Source organism: Lutra lutra, chromosome 2, assembly GCF_902655055.1.
Source record: "Lutra lutra chromosome 2, mLutLut1.2, whole genome shotgun sequence".
NCBI lineage: Eukaryota > Metazoa > Chordata > Mammalia > Carnivora > Mustelidae > Lutra > Lutra lutra.
Genome location: NC_062279.1, coordinates 61,279,279 through 61,295,078, shown reverse-complemented (window position 1 = coordinate 61,295,078; position 15,800 = coordinate 61,279,279). Strand labels below are relative to the sequence as shown.

General features: G+C 40.1%; 1 long non-coding RNA gene across 1 annotated transcript; it reads left to right on the top strand.

Annotated features, from left to right (window-relative positions):
* Positions 1 to 301: 301 nt before the first annotated feature.
* On the top strand, positions 302 to 8,881 carry LOC125092999 (uncharacterized). The gene is made up of 4 exons (XR_007125127.1): positions 302 to 2,638; positions 2,757 to 2,855; positions 5,300 to 5,518; positions 8,235 to 8,881. It is a non-coding gene; the product is annotated as an uncharacterized LOC125092999 (long non-coding RNA).
* Positions 8,882 to 15,800: the final 6,919 nt, after the last annotated feature.

The window sequence follows — 15,800 nt, the reverse complement described above, 5'->3', positions numbered from 1 at the left end:
GACCTATCCTAATTGTCTCTAACTACATCCAACCTCATTCTTCCCTTCACTTCCAGTACTTCAGCCAGGCTGATACCCATGACTATGACAAGTCCTTTCCTCTTTCAAGGTCTTGGGTTTTGCTTCTGTCTGGGGTGTCCTTTTCCAGACTCTTCACAACCTTCTGTTGAGATGGGATTTCTTGGGGCGCCTGGGTGGCTCAGTGGGTTAAGCCGCTGCCTTCGGCTCAGGTCATGATCCCAGGTCCTGGGTTCGAGCCCCACATCGGGCTTTCTGCTCAGCAGGGAGCCTGCTTCCTCCTTTCTCTCTGCCTGCCTCTCTGCTTACTTGTGATTTCTCTCTGTCAAATAAATAAATAAAATCTTTAAAAAAAAAAAAAAGAGATGGGATTTCTGTTGCCTCACTATATCAAGGAGCTCTCCCCATTACTCTCTGCCATCACCCTGTTCATTTCCTTTTTAACCGTTTACAATTAACTGTGCAACAAATCACTCCAAAACTTAGTGGCTTGCAAATGGTTGCAAAAGCAACCATTCTATTATTATATCTCTAAGTTTCTTTGGGACAGGTATCAAGGAAAGGCTTGGCTGGGTAGCTTCTGCTCAGGGTCTCTCATCCAGTAGTAGTAAGGAAGCAACTGGAACTGGAACAGTGTGGGGCCAGAGCAGTGGGCCTGGCAGGTCATCACTCCCCTTCATGTAATCTCATGGTCTCTCTAGGAAGGCTAGTTTTAGCGTCTTCATAGCATGGTGGCCACAGGGGAATCCAATTGCTTACATAGTGGTTGAGGCTTCAAAAGGCAAGTGTTCCTGTGAGCAAAGTGGAAGTTGTATGACCTTTTAGTAGTGATATTGAAAGTCTTACAGCCTCATTTCTACTTTTTATTGGCCCAGGTTCAAGGACGGGAAAATAAGTCTCCATGTCTTGATGGAGAGATGACTCTAGGAAAGCATGTGGGACGGGAGATCTTGTTGCATGCAACCTTGGAAAATATGATCTTCCATAACACCATTTGTTACAGTATGTAATTGTACTGCTTATTGTTAATTTCTCTATTATGTCTCCCTCCTTAGAATGTGCATCTTCGAGGCCCGGATCCTTGTCTGTAAGATGCCCAAAGTGGGCTTTGCTGCAATTGTTGTTGAGCTGAATTTTGAATGAATGCCCAAATGTCAGGATAAACTGATGTTTTAACTCAATTTTTTTTCATGAAACAAAACACATTATTTGTGCAATGTCTTTCCTCTCGACCCACCCAATTTCTAAAGGACACAGCAATAACTACACAGCAGCAGTAAGAAGCCCCTACTATCCCTTCTTCCTCTTAAGTCGACATTTCTCCAATGCAGTTTAGTTCCCATTTGGAAGACACAGACATTCTGAGGCTCCCCTGGGTTCCTTGGGCTTCCTGTCTCAGAAGCCCAAGACCTAGCCCCTCTGCTAGATGCAGGCTCTGCTATCAAGTACCTTCTTTCCCTTTAGCCTTCCACCCTATCTAGTCTTTCCGGTAGCACTCCAAGTCTTCCGAGGCAGTGCAGTGGGTATGTCAAGGCGATTCTCTGCTACGGATACTTCATTGACTGATCATTGGATTACATTTTACCCAGCCAGCTAGTAAGACATTTGGCTGTCGATTGGCTGGCTTTCCATATAATGTTTTATATCTGGGTAAGGAACTATTTGCTGAACCTTTTGGGCTCCCTTGAAGTTTTTCCCCTTAATCAACTCAACTCTCACTATATATGCTGCAAGTATTTTGTTAAATTGCTTGGAAAAGAATTTGGAGACAAGTAGAATTGAGGTTGAATAGGTCCAACCAAAGTGTTCCCAGTAGATTTGGCCGGGGACGGTGGGGGTGGGGGGCAGGTGCGGATCTCATAGGCTGCTTTCTTCGTGTACGAAATGCACTTTGTCTCCCAAAGGAAGAGTAATGATGTATCTTCACATGGTGATTTTCAGGTGAGGATTCCTTGTAAATATTAGCATTGCTGTTTTCCTTCCCTGATGAGGTAAGAAGCAAATTAGATAATGAAGTAAGACTGGCGGTATGAAGTTCTAATGTCAAGAAGTTCTATAATCTGGTTTCCCTTCTATAGAGCATTCAGGTCATATCTTTTTGTTAGGAAATTTGACTTCATAGAACATTAACTAAATACATTATGTTTGGAGCAATATGACAATTCCATGGTATTATTGGCCCAGGTTACCTGCCTGCAAATAAACTTTTCTGAGTCTGGGTATGTATATTGTTGTGGCTGTCTCTGCTTCTAGTCAGGTCGCTCATAAACACAATAATGAAAGGAAGAGTATCCTTCTCTAGCTGGACTTAAAGAGACAGCCGATCAAAGAGGCTGGAAGCAGGAGCTTATGACACTTACGGTAATGGTGGCAAGATTGTTTTGGCGGGCCCAGGAGTCTGGTCAGTCTGGATATGGGAATGGGAATAGCAGGGAACCTTAACAATGCCCAGGGTGACAAATGATGATGGGTTCATTTAATGGACTAAGTGAAAAATCTCATCTGGAATTTTAATTGTGGCACAAGATCTTACCCTTCTCTCTTGACCCAGGTCCCAAACACAGGCCTTAGGTAAATAACCAAAGTGGGTTGGATTTAAGCCAAAAAATTTCTTTGCCAGGTAAGTACTTTGAGACACAAATAATGTTGTCTTTTATGTCTGGATATTGTCTCTCCTCCCACATTCTCAGCATTTTGAGGAAGAGAAACTTGCCTTTTCACCTTTGCCTTCCCAACAGGTCCTGGACTAGTCTTTGGTAATTATCCATTGGTGCCTGGTTGTAATGTTCTTAACACCATCCTGTGATGAAATCATCATTTCCTGGCCCGAATCTCAGGTTGTATCATATCAGAGAGAATGTATACCAAAGAAACTTCCAAATTTCTTCCTCTCTCTCTCTCTCCTTCCTTTCTTTTTCTCTCTCTTCTGTCCCTTCCTCTCTCCTACCCTTCTTCTTTGATTTTCTCTCATAGAAATGTGGGGCTGGGTTATATTGTTTTTGTTTTTCTAAAACTTTGGTGATCAAACTTCCTTTTCTCCTTTTACATTGTAGTAAGTATAATACATTGATTTTGTTGTTGTTGTTGTTGTTGTTATCTAGTATTGTAGAGGGGATCAATTAGGGGAAGCACATTAATATGAGATCCTAAGTCAAAACAAGTGGAAGCAAAATACTTTAAAATAAGCTTCTAAGAAGCCAACAGAAACAGATCAAATCATTTCTTACAATGAAACAAGGAAGTATAGAGGCTAGTCTGCACATATGCCTGTGGTGGGAGTGGGGGTTGAAAGTAGGTAAAAAATGTAAGTTCATGTCCAGAATGATATCACAGCACTTTGTGAGATAAATGCTAGAGACCCCCCACGTAATTGCCATGTTTGATACTCCGCATGCCTTTGAAAAATCCTGTGGACTTTGTTTTTACCAAAGTTGGTAACATAGTCTGGCTAGATAATGAGCAAACTTACCAACAAAGTATGACTGCATTGTAGTGTATTAAACTCATCATCAGAAATAAATGTTTGAAAACAACGCAAGAATAAATATTATCATGAATTTGGCAGTCACATTGTGGAGGCAATACAAATACCTAGAAATTTATAGTAATTAAGTCATTGTAATCTTAATAACTTTTTTGTAAAATAGATAGACAAATTTAAGTAAACTCCAGTCCCCCTCCCTCTTTTCTCCTTACCAGAAAGAAAAACAAAACAGTATTGTCTATTATGCCAAAGAGATACTGGGACAGTTTTGTCTGTCAGACTTCAAATGAATTGTATTTTTATGGGTGGAACACTATTTTTGAAGCATTTTCACAATGTTACCTTGTTCCATGGTTGCAGAAATGTAGCAATTATCATTTTATCTTTTTATCAGATATGAAATAAGTATAAGGTCACAATGTCTTCCAAATGTTAACCTTCCAGTATCTCTTGAATATGACATCAGAAAGACCACTGATCAGGGATGTCTGACCTAATGTCCACTGCTGGTCCCACAATCACACCACCATGTCATAATTTATTCTAAATTACCCTGGGCCTCAAACTAAGAACACAGAGTAATCTATACAGTCATCGTTAATTCATAGATTTCCAGTTAGAATAGCACATGATCCTGAATTATATTCTGAAGTCAAAAGAATTCAAGAAGAATTGCCATAGGGGCCCACCCACCCCCATATTCTCTTGCTGAGACACTCTCCCTGGAAGTGCTCTCTTAGCCATCCTTAAAATTCACATGTATTTCAGCTTCAGTATTCATTTGCACATATCTACAAGAGAATGAAGGCAACATTTATATTTTAATCCAGTAGTTTTTTTTAGTCTAACAACTTGGACGTTACTTTCTTTAAAAGATTTTATTTATTTATTTGACAGAGAGAGACATAGCGAGAGAGGGAACAGAAGCAGGGGAAGTGGGAGAGGGAGAAGCAGGCTACTGGCAGAGCAGGGAGCCCGATGCAGGGCTCGATGCCAGGACCCTGGGATCATGACCTGAGCCGAAGGCAGATGCTTAATGACTGAGCCACCCAGGTGCCCCCGGAGGTTACTTTTGAAAGAGTTGGAATGTTAAACAGAATTTCCTGAAATGTTGCTACTCAAAGAGGAGTCTATGGGGCAGCAACGTTGGAATCCAAGTCTGCTTAGAATTGTAGACTCTTGGGTTCCACTTCACACACCATCTGAAGTTGAAGAAATGAGCACATCCTTTCTGAGGTTTGGTGTTCTGGAGGTTTGGTATGTGATGCCTGCTGTTCAAGGTTTTTGGCACTAGAGGGTCACATTGGGCCACAAGGCAGAGGGAGCAAGGCCTCTCTCCAGGAAGCAAATGGGTATCTTAAAATGAGGTACTATTAAACATTGTTGGTCGCATGTTAATTTTCTCTAGTTACCAAATAATGGCTGACATTTATTTAACATGAGCTATGTGGCAAGCACTGGGCCAGACCCTTCATGTGAATGGAGTCATTTAATCCTCACAGGTGCTATTATTGCCCTACCTTAAAGACAAATTGGGCTTCAGGGGGTCAGGAAGTACGTTCATAGTCACACAGCTGAGAAGTGTCGAGAAGTGCTGGGTCAGGCTGAGTCTGTCTGACCGTGAGCCTGGGTTCTGATCCGCCACGTGGGCTCCCCTCTCTTTGCTTCTCTCAGCAGCCCCGCAGGGCCTGCATAATGAAATAAACAACTGCGACTCTTGTTAAATAATTAAAATAGAAGAACAGAGAATTAAGTTAAAATTCTGTACATTTTTAATGCACTTTCTTTGTGACGCAGGAGAGCACGGAGATTATATCTACAGGCTCTGAAGTTATTCTGATCAATGTGGGAGCCACCGAATTGTTCAATAACCATGCCTGGCTGATGAGCCCTTGAAATGCGGCTACTGTGACTGAAGAAATGAATGTCTAATGTGCTTAATCCTGACTAGGTTGCCATTAAAAACTGAGACTTGATTCAGTTTGGCAGCGTTTAAGTGTGCTTGGAATAACTTAGGTATGTGAATCTTTTTCAACTGTCAAGTCGTTTTGATAAAAATTTCATATCTGAATTAAAATGTACCCAAAAGTGTAGAATACACATGGGTTTTCAAAGACTAAGTATAAAAAAGAATACAAAATATTTCCTTAATAATTTATGTATCGGTTACATGTTGAAATCATATTCTGGGTACATGGAGTTATACAAAATATGTTATTAAAAATAGTTTCACCTGTTTCTTATTTTACTTTTTTATCATGGCTACTAGAAAGTGTTAAGTAACACGCAGGGCTCATGTCCTATTCCTGTTGGACAATGCAACTCCGGAGTCCAATTGTTGGGTTCAAATTCTCACTGCACCATTTAATAGCTACAGGAATGCTGTGTCCCTCCATGTCCTCATTTGTGAAACGGCATAAGGATACCTGCTTTGTATGGTTGTTGAGAAGGTTAAGTGAGTTAGTATTTGTGAAGTGCCCACTGGGTGACAATTCTTCATGGGTCTTTTGTGTTTCTGCACATTTTGTAAGGCAGAAGCCCTGAATGCCTTTGTTCTGAACTATCTTTTCAAGGATGCCTTGAACCAGCCTTGGAAAACAGAGTAGCTTCTCCCTCTAACTCAAAGATCAGATAGGTTTGTGTAGTGTCCATTATAAAAGAGTTGGTGCTCCTATGGTCAAAGTTCCTTTTCTGCAGCTCAACCCGCTGCGTGTGCAAGTACCCACCTGGCCCTTTCTGTGATACTTTATGAAACTTGGGGCTCGGAAAACTAGGTGCTGGTTATGGCTATTGTTTTGGGTAATAAACTATCCTTTGTCTCTGAACCAGGAGTGTCATATCTTCTGCCCGCATTCATGAAATTGTGGCAGGCTAGTCTGTTAGCTTCTAAGTAGAGTGAAATTCTCAGAAGCTTCATAATTTTTTTTAAGATTTTATTTATTTATTTGACAGACAGAGATCCCAAGTAGGCAGAGAGGCAGGCAGAGAGAGAGAAGGAAGCAGGCTGCCCACGGAGCAGAAAGCCCGATGTGGGGCTCCATCCCAGGACCCTGGGATCACGACCTGAGCTGAGGACAGAGGCTTTAACCCACTGAGCCACCCAGGCACCTGAAGCTTCATAGTTCTTTATGGTACTTAGAATAGGTGCACTATGTAAGGGTTAGATATTATTACTTTTACCCCCACTTATTTCTATTTGGTTTAGCTGAATTGCTACCGTCTTATGCCTTTTGTGTCTACTTTCATTTAGGAAAAGATCTTTTCTTCACTTTTTCCTTGGGCCCCTGACATTCTTCTTGGCTATACCTCATTGCTCCTGCCTCACAGTTACTTCAGGTTGCCTGTGGTAAAATCATCAGAACTGAATCTTATAGACAACTGATGGATTTGATTTTCTCACTAAGTGCTGTTGGTTATTGCTCCCAAATCCTTCTCTTCCAGGAGAATTTTGTACAACTAAAAACAAAAGCACATAGTGGCACTCTCATGCCCCTGGTTCCTCTGTCTATACTTTGGGAAGTTTGGCACATGACAAGAGGCAGCCACCATGACTTCTGTCCACCAACATTCTGTGTGTATGGCGCTACTTCTTCACTTATTTATACTCAGAGATGGGCATGCCCATCATTACAGTGGCATAGCTTCCACACATGCATAATGGATTTTCACTGTACTGTAAAACTATACCTAGAGTTAAAATTTTATTGGTTTAGGTCAAAAGCCAATGTAAAAAATTTCAGAGCAAAGAGTATACGGTGCTCTTTAGTACTGCAATAGTATAGTATACTCTTTAGAATAAGCTACAGGATCAAAACAGAACAGAGTTACAGGAAATGTGAAACATTTCAGTGTGAATTATATAATTCACCTTATATATATATATATGGGATTATCAAACAAATATGTCAACAAAACATTTAAACTGAACTGTCTGAATTGCCTTTAGTTCTGGCTTTTGAAGTAACCAATATAAAAAGACACTCTAGGGACGCCTGGGTGGCTCAGTGGATTAAAGCCTCTGCCTTCGGCTTGGGTCATGATCCCAGGGTCTTGGGATCAAGCCCCGCTTCGGGCTCTCTGCTCAGTGGGGAGCCTGCTTCCCTTCCTCTCTCTCTGCCTACTTGTGATCCCTGTCTTTCAAATAAATAAATAAATAATCTTAAAAAAAAAGACACTCTATTTCATATTGGTAACTTAAATTTACATTTAATTAAAATTTAATAAAATTAAACATTCAGTTCCTCAGGCACACCAGACACATTTCAAATGCTGGATAGCCCCATGTGACTGGCTAGTGGCTACTGTATCAGACAGTGCAGATTTAATACCTTCCTATCATCACAGAAAGCTCTAGTGGGCAGCCCTGCTCTAAAAAGTACATAAATATTTGAATCAGATAGTGAGTATTGTCCTTTAGTGAACAGCATTAAAAGTTGCTTCTGAGGTATTTTGACATCATTTTAGATATGTTTAGAACTCTAAGTAACATGATTGTATCTTGGTGTTAAGATAAAGGTATAAAACTCTATTTCTGAAAACTCAGTACAACACAGAAGTGATTTTCTATTTTTTTCAAGTCTATATCTTCATTTAAATATATTTATAGACAGTGATATTTTCCTTTTTAAAGTGTTTTCTCTTTACAGGAGTCTTTCACAGTTTTCTGTTATTACAACATGCTCTCTTGGCACAATTTCCACAGCTTAAAACTAACATATATTTTATTTATCAGACACCCAGCCTTAGCAGCCCAGTTTAAGTTGATTTTGAACAGATGGATGAATTCCAGCGTACGTGAAAATATTGTACTTGTTTGTGTGATTATGATGCTATTGCTGAAATTGAACACAACAGCTGTTGAAAGAACAGCGGGCAGCCCCAGCTTTGCATCATGAGGATGACTGACTGCCATGCGCAAATATTTACTCTGTGCTCTTGTGTACATTCTCCTCAATGAAGCACAAGCCTGGAATTAAGATACAGGACGTTCGCTTCTTTCCCTTTTGGAGGCAGAGCCATGTTTCCACTGGGGACAGTAATACTATTCTGACTTTGTAGTTAAAACAGCCTATAAACCGGGCTTTCGATCTTGCCCTTCAGAGTGTGGCCCATGTACCAGCAGCACTAACATGAACTGGGAATTTAGTAGAGATCTAGAATCTCAGGCCCCACCCTGGACCTACTGAATCAGAATCTGTACTTCAGCAAAGTCCCTAAGTGACCGAAGGCACACTAAACTTTGAGAAGCACCCCTTTAAGACAATGAAAAATGAGACCTTGGGAAGTGTGATGCCATTTCTGGAACGTGGTATTATGGGTTGTATTGTGTTTCCCTCACAAAATTCATATGTTGGTGTTCTAACCTTCAGTACCTCAGTACCTCAGAATGTGACTTTGTTTGGAGGTAAGGTCTTTACAGCAGTATCAAGCGAAAATGAGGCCATAAGGTGAGCCCAAATCCAATATACCTGAGACATGGCTGAAATTTTTTTTTAAATTAATTAATTAATTTTTTAAAATAAACATATAATGTATTTTTATCCCCAGGGGTACAGGTCTGTGAATCGCCAGGTTTACACATTTCACAGCACTCATCATAGCACATACCCTCCCCAATGTCCATATTCCTACCACCCTCTCCTGTCCCTTCTCCCCCCAGCAACCCTCAGTCTGTTTTTTAAGATTGAGTCTTTTATGGTTTGTCTCCCACCCAATCCCATCTTCTTTCATTTTTCCTTTTCCTACCCCCAACCCCCCCACATTGCATCTCCACTTCCTCATATCAGGGAGATCATATGATAGTTGTCTTTCTCCAATTGACTTATTTCGCTAAGCATAATACCCTCTAGTTCCATCCACATTGTAGCAAATGGCAAGATTTCATTTCTCTTGATGGCTGCATAGTATTCCATTGTGTATGTATACCACTTCTTCTTTATCCATTCATCTGTTGATGGACATCTAGGTTCTTTCCATAGTTTGGCTATTGTGGACATTGCTGATATAAACATTAGGGTGCACATGCCCCTTTGGAGCATCACGTTTGTATCTTTAGGATATATACCCAGTAGTGCAATTGCTGGGTCATAGGGTAGCTCTATTTTCAGTTTTTTGAGGAACCTCCACACTGTTTTCCAGAGCGGTTGCACCAGCTTGCATTCCCACGAACAGTATAGGAGGGTTCCCCTCTCTCTGCATCCTCACCAGCATCTGTCATTTCTTGACTTGTTAATTTTAGCCATTCTGACTGGTGTGAGGTGGTATCTCATTGTGGTTTTGATTTGTATTTCCCTGATGTCGAGTGATGTGGAGCATTTTTTCATGTGTCTCTTGGCCATCTGGATGTCTTCTTTGCAGAAATGTCTGTTCATGTCCTCTGCCCATTTCTTGACTGGATTATTTGTTCTTTGGGTGTTGAGTTTGCTAAGCTCTTTATAGATTTTGGACACTAGCCCTTTATCTGATATGTCGTTTGCAAATATCTTGTCCCATTCTGTCAGTTGTCTTTTGGTTTTGTTAACTGTTTCCTTTGCTGTGCAAAAGCTTTTGATCTTGATGAAATCCCAATAGTTCATTTTTGCCCTCACTTCTGTTGTCTTTGGTGATGTTCCTAGGTAGAAGTTGCTGCGGTTGAGGTCAAAGAGGTTGCTGCCTGTGTTCTCCTCAAGGATTTTGATGGATTCCTTTCTCACATTGAGGTCCTTTATCCATTTTTAGTCTATTTTTGTGTGTGGTGTAAGGAAATAGTCCAATTTCGTTTTTCTGCATGTGGCTGTCCAATTTTCTCAGCACCATTTGTTGAAGAGGCTTTTTTCCATTTGTCAGGAAAATTTCCATTTTTCCTGATTTGTCGAACCATAGAGTTGAGGGTCTATTTCTGGGCTCTCTATTCTGTTCCACTGATCTATGATCTATGATCTATTCTATCCATTGATCTATGTGTCTGTTTTTGTGCCAGTACCATACTGTCTTGATGATGACAGCTTTGTAATAGAGCTTGAAGTCTGGAATTGTGATGCCACCAACTTTGGCTTTCTTTTTCAATATTCCTTTGGCTATTCGACGTCTTTTCTGGTTCCATATAAATTTTAGGATTGTTTGTTCTATTTCTTTGAAAAAAATGGATGGGATTTTGATAGGGATTGCATTAAATGTGTAGATTGCTTTAGGTAGAATAAACATTTTCACAATATTTGTTCTTCCAATCCAGGAGCATGAAACATTTTTCCATTTCTTTGTGTCTTCCTCAATTTCTTTCATGACTACTTTGTAGTTTTCTGAGTATAGATTCTTTGCCTCTTTGGTTAGGTTTATTCCTAGGTATCTTATGGTTTTGGGTGCAATTGTAAATGCTACTGACTCCTTAATTTCTCTTTCCTCTGGCTTGTTGTTAGTGTAAAGAAATGCAACTGATTTCTGTGCATTGACTTATATCCTGACACTTTACTGAATTCCTCTACAAGTTCTAGCAGTTTCAGAGTGGAGCCTTTTGGGTTTTCCACATATAGTATCATCTGCAAACAGTGATAGTTTGACTTCTTCTTTGTCGATTTGGATGCGTTTAATTTCTTTTTGTTGTCTGATTGCTAAGGCTAGGACTTCTAGTACTATGTTGAATAGCAGTGGTGATAACAGATATCCTTGCCGTGTTCCTGACCTTAGTGGAAAAGCTTTCAGTTTTTCTCCATTGAGAATGATATTTGCAGCAAGTTTTTCATAGATGGCTTTGATAACATTGAGGTATGTGCTCTCTATCCCTACACTTTGAAGAGTTTTAATCAGGAAGGGATGCTGCACTTTGTCAAATGCTTTTTCAGCATCTATGGAGAGTATCATATGGTTCTTGTTCTTTCTTTTATTAATGTGTTGTATCACATTGATTGATTTGCAGATGTTGAACCAACCTTGCAGCCCTGGAATAAATCCCACTTGGTCGTGGTGAATAATCCTTTTAATGTACTGTTGGATCCTACTGGCCAGTATTTTGGTGAGAATTTTCACATCTGTGTTCATCAAGGATATTGGTCTGTAATTCTTTTTTTTGATGGGATCCTTGTCTGGTTTTGGGATCAAGGTGATGCTGGCCTCATAAAATGAGTTTGGAAGTTTTCCTCCCATTTCTATTTTTTGGAACAGTTTCAGGAGAATAGGAATTAGTTCTTCTTTAAATGTTTGGTAGAATTCCTGTGGGAAGCCGTCTGGCCCTGGACTTTTGTTTGTTTGGAGATTTTTGATGACTGTTTCAATCTCCTTACTGGTTATGGGTCTGTTCAGGTTTTCTATTTCTTCCTTGTTCAGTTGTGGTAGTTTATATGTCTCTAGAAATGTATCCATTTCTTCCAGATTGTCGAAATTGTTGGCGTAGAGTTGCTCATAGTATGTTCTTATAATTGTTTGTATTTCTTTGGTGTTGGTTGTGATCTCTCCTCTTTCATTCATGATTTTATTTATTTGGGTCCTTTCTCTTTTCTTTTTGATAAGTCTGGCCAAGGGTTTATCAATATTATTAATTCTTTCAAAGAACCAGCTCCTAGTTTTGTTGATTTGTTCTATTGTTTTTTTAGTTTCTATTTCATTGATTTCTGCTCTGATCTTTATGATTTCTCTTCTCCTGCTGAGTTTAGGCTTTCTTTGTTGTTCTTTCTCCAGCTCCTTTAGGTGTAGGGTTAGGTTTGAGACCTTTCTTGTTTCTTGAGAAAGGCTTGTATTGCTATATATTTTCCTCTCGGGACTGCCTTTGCTGTGTCCCACAGATTTTGAACCGTTATGTTTTCATTATCATTTGTTTCCATGAATTTTTCAATTCTTCTTTAATTTCCTGGTTGACCCATTCATTCTTTAGAAGGATGCTGTTAGTCTCCATGTATTTGGGTTCTTTCCAAATTTCCTCTTGTGATTGAGTTCTAGCTTCAGAGCATTGTGGTCTGAAAATATGCAGGGAATGATCCCAATCTTTTGATACCAGTTGAGACCTGATTTAGGACCCAGGATGTGGTCTATTCTGGAGAATGTTCCATGTGCACTAGAGAAGAATGTGTATTCTGTTGCTTTGGGATGAAATGTTCTGAATATATCTGTGATGTCCATCTGGTCCAGTGTGTCATTTAAGGCCTTGATTTCCTTGTTGATCTTTTGCTTGGATGATCTGTCCATTTCAGTGAGGGGAGTGTTAAAGTCCCCTACTATTATTGTACTATTGTCGATGTGTTTCTTTGATTTTGTTATTAATTGGTTTATATAGTTGGCTGCTCCCACGTTAGGGGCATAGATACTTAAAATTGTTAGATTTTCTTGTTGGACAGACCCTTTGAGTATGATACAGTGTCCTTCCTCATCTCTTATTATAGTCTTTGGCTTAAAATCTAATTGATCTGATGTAAGGATTGCCACCCCTGCTTTCTTCTGATGTCCATTAGCATGGTAAATTGTTTTCCACCCCCTCACTTTAAATCTGGGGGTCTCTTCAGATCTAAAATGAGTTTCTTGTAGGCAGCATATTGATGGGTTTTGTTTTTTTATCCATTCTGTTACCCTGTGTCTTTTGATTGGGGCATTTAGCCCATTAACATTCAGGGTAACTATTGAGAGATATGAATTTAGTGCCATTGTATTGTTTGTAAGGTGACTGTTACTGTATATTGTCTCTGTTTCTTTCTGATCTACTACTTTTAGGCTCTCTCTTTGCTTAGAGGACCCCTTTCAATATTTCCTGTAAAGCTGGTTTGGTGTTTGCAAATTCTTTCAGTTTTTGTTTGCCCTGGAAGATTTTTATCTCTCCTTCTATTTTCAATGATAGCCTAGCTGGATATAGTATTCTTGGCTGCATGTTTTTCTCATTTAGTGCTCTGAATATATCATGCCAGTTCTTTCTGGCCTGCCAGGTCTCTGTGGATAGGTCCGCTGCCAATCTAATGTTTTTACCCTTGTATGTTACAGACCTCTTTTCCCAGGCTGCTTTCAGGATTTTCTCTTTGTTGCTAAGACTTGTAAATTTTACTATCAGGTGACGAGGGATGGACCTATTTTTATTGATTTTGAGGGGCGTTTTTAGCATCTCCTGGATTTTGTTGTTTGTTCCCTTTGCCATATTAGGGAAATTCTCTACAATAATTCTCTCCAATATATCTTCTGCTCCCCTCTCTCTTTCTTCTTCTTCTGGAATCCCAATTATTCTAATATTGTGCCATCTTATGGTGTCACTTATCTCTCGAATTCTCTCCTCGTGGTCCAGTATTTGTTTGTCTCTCTTTTGCTCAGCTTCTTTATTCTCTGTCATTTGGTCTTCTATGTCACTAATTCTTTCTTCTGCCTCATTTATCCTAGCAGTAAGAGCTCCCATTTTTTGATTACACCTCATTAATAGCTTTTTTGATTTCAACTTGGTTAGTTTTTAGTTCTTTTATTTCTCCAGAAAGGGCTTTTATCTCTCTGGAGAGGGTTTATCTAATATCTTCTATGCCTTTTTCGAGCCCGGCTAGAACCTTGAGATTCGTCATTCTGAACTCTAGATCTGTCATATTACCAATGTCTGTATTGATTAGGTCCCCAGCCTTCGGTACTGCCTCTTGTTCTTTTTTGTTGTGGTGAGTTTTTCTGCCTTGTCATTCTGTCCAGATAAGATTTGCTTTCTCCTCCTCTGGAATTCCACTATTCTCCTTGGTGAGTGAAGTTGGTCTTGGCTGGGTTTCTTATTGATCTTCTGTGGGAGGGGCCTGTTGTAGTGATGCTCACTTTGCCCCAGGCAGAATTGCACCGCCTTTACGGCGCCGGGCTAAGTAATCCCCTCGGGTTTGCTTTTGGAAGCTTTTGTTCCCTGAGCGCTTTCCGTAGAGTTCTAGAGGACGGGAATGAAAATTGTGGCCTCCCAGTCTCCAGCCCAGAGGAGCCGAGAGCTTGGGGTCCTGCTCCTTAGTGCGCCCTCAGAGAAAAGTGCCCAACCGCCCCCGTCTCCCTAGCCTTTGGTTGTGCTTGGAGGAAAGCACTCAATCGCTCTCACTTGGAGAAAAGCGCCCAGTCGCTTCCGTCTCCGTGGCCTCTGGCCGCGCTCCGAGCTCACCCAGCCTGCAACCGGTTCAAGGTAAACCCGAGCTGAGAGGCTCACTCCTCGGCTTCGTTGCTGTAGCCGGCTTCCCTGCTCTAATTCCTGCGAGCTCTGTGACACTCAGACACCCCCGGTCCTTCTGTGACCCCGCGGGACCTGGGGTTACACTGACTCCGCGTGGGCTTCCCCCCGGTTTAGCCTCTGGAGTGATGTCGCACAGTGGAGCAGACTTTTAAAAGTCCTGATTTTATGCTCCATTGCTCCACTGCTTGCCAGGAGCCGGCCCCTCCCCCCGCGGTTTATCTTCCCATCACTTTGGGGTCACTTCTCCGCAGGTCCTACCTTTCAGAAAGTGATCGATTTTCTGTTTCTAGAATTGTTGCCCTTCTTCTCTTCAATTTCCCGTTGGATTTGTAGGTGTTCGCAATGGTTAGATAAGCTATCTAGCTGATCTCCTGCTACCTGATGTCATTGCAGCCTGCTACTTCTCCGCCATCTTCTATTTCTCTATCTGGCTAAAATTTTTTAAACAAAAGATACAAGATCTCTGTGCTTATTTGTATGTTATGTATGTTATAGGTATGTGATATTTTTCTACCTGTGGATCATATTGGTGATATTAATTTGTGAAGAGTTCTATTTGATTGGCTTAAAGAAATATAAGTGCTTATGTAAATTAAATAAACAACTCCAAATATTTTTCAAGTTCACATGATCAGAGATAATCTTTGATAAATAAAAGTTCCTTTAAGTTGTTGGTTTAATATAAATAGGCATGTCTTCGAAGTTATCAGCATTAAATACAATGCCAATAAATAACTGATTCCACCTGGGTTTATTAGTCAAATAAATTCATGTCTCTCTGTTACAAAACTTGTTAGCAAGAAAATCCACTTGAGATGATGACTAACTTTGCCTAATGTCTCGTAAAGTTTCTGTGAGTAATGTAAACATAATTGTTGGGAAGAAAGGATTAAGATAGATAAAAATGGGATAAGACTTTTTAGATGCCATAATTATGTTTTATGGTATGTGTACTTGAAAAAGTAGCTTCCACAAATCTTTTTGGTAACTTAAAACTGTCAGGCTTTGCTAAGTTAAATTAAACATGGGAATTTCATTAAATATCTGGATCATTTTCCAAGGAAGATAAAACACTAAAACATTAATCACTGAACAAAGGTTTATCTACTTTTGGCTTCCTGTTGCAGAGAAACTAAAGATAAATTCAGGACTGTGAGTTAACCATGTCTTGTG